General features: G+C 36.5%; 1 pseudogene; it reads right to left on the bottom strand.

The window, feature by feature from the left end:
* Positions 1 to 907: 907 nt before the first annotated feature.
* On the bottom strand, positions 908 to 1023 carry LOC111739595 (annotated as a pseudogene).
* Positions 1024 to 1549: the final 526 nt, after the last annotated feature.

The raw sequence follows: 1549 nt of genomic DNA, 5'->3' as shown, positions 1-1549 counted from the left end.
AAAAGTAGCATGAAAATACACATCAGTGAACCAAAAGACAAATCAAAATTAAGAATTTGAAAATGACAGTGTCAAAAAAATGTATTTATGATGCTCTCCTTACTTTTTGTGGACCCTAAATTTAGTAACTCTGTGGAATTAAGTGTTTATATGTGGATTTAGAGTCCAGGTTACCACATTAGCTTTTCCATACTTCCCTGAGCTCTTCCCAGTACCAGGAAATCTGATGTGCTTGCAATATTTATTGACAAGTAGTTCTAAAGGGCTATCTTAACAATATAGCTCAACAACAATGAAATCATACTGTCTAGGTTAAGTCTGTTTGCTTAACCAAGCAAATTTGTTTTTATAAGGAAGTTATTTAACCTATCTGTGCCTTAGTTTCCTTATCTGTAAAATAGGAATATCAATAGTAACTATATCATGGAATTATAAGAATTAAATAAAGCAACATAACATTGATGTTAGCTATTGTTATTTCATATTTCTAAGTAATATTTCATATTATTATTTTACATGTGTAAATTAGAGAAATGAATAAAAAACAAAACAATCTTCTGTGAGGGGAAGAGTATAATATATTGTTTACACTGTGTAGTAGAAACCAAGCACAACAAAATCCCTCCTTGCCATTTTTTAGTAGTGTGAATTTGCACAAGTTACTGAATCTTTCTGAGCTATATATATATTTTTCAACTGTAGAATGCAGCAAATAATATTTAATGTCTATGTAGGGTGAGCAGTACATCATGGTTTGCTCTGGATGTGGACAGGTTTTGCACATAAAGTTTCACATTCTAAAAACCCCTCAGTCCAGAAAAACTGGGACTAGTGATCACTCTATTACAGGCTGTAAAGAAGATCAATTGCTTAGTATGTGATCTTTTATTATTATTATTATTATTTGTGCCTACACCACCTGGTCTTCCTAGATGGTCTCCCATTTAAGTACTAACCAGGCCCAACTCTGCTTAACTTCCAAGATCAGACATCGGGCTTGTTCAGGGTGGCATGGCCGTAGACCATGGACTGTGGCTTCACAGGGGCATGAACCCAGGACCTTCTGCGTGTAAGCAGACATGCTAACTGATACACTATGGAACCACGTCCTTAACATGTAATCTTAAAACATGTATTTAATAAATGTCTTGCATTATTAACATTCTTTTTTGTAATGTCTTCAAAATCTAGTATATATCTTACATTTGTAGCAAATAATGAATGCCGCATTTCAAGAACTCAGTAGCTACAAATGGCTAGTGGCCACCATGTTCTACAGCACAACTTTAGAAAAGCGGTCCCCAACCTTTTTGGCACCGGGGACCGCTGTTCCTATGAGAATCTGATGCCTGATGATTTGAGGTGGAGCTGAGGTGGTGATGGGGAGTGGCTGCAAATAAAGATAAAACTTCTCTCACTTGCCTACCTCTCACCTCCTGCTGTGTGGCCCGGTTCTCAATAGGCTATGGACCAGTACTGGGTGTTGGAGACCCTTGCTTTAGAATGATGTTGAAATAAGTTGAAGAAGAGATAAGTACCTTCCCCAAAC

This window comes from Pteropus vampyrus, unplaced genomic scaffold (genome assembly GCF_000151845.1).
Source record: "Pteropus vampyrus isolate Shadow unplaced genomic scaffold, Pvam_2.0 Scaffold2, whole genome shotgun sequence".
Taxonomy (NCBI): domain Eukaryota; kingdom Metazoa; phylum Chordata; class Mammalia; order Chiroptera; family Pteropodidae; genus Pteropus; species Pteropus vampyrus.
The sequence above is the reverse complement of the archived record's forward strand: the minus strand, read 5'-3'. Positions and strand labels throughout refer to the sequence as shown.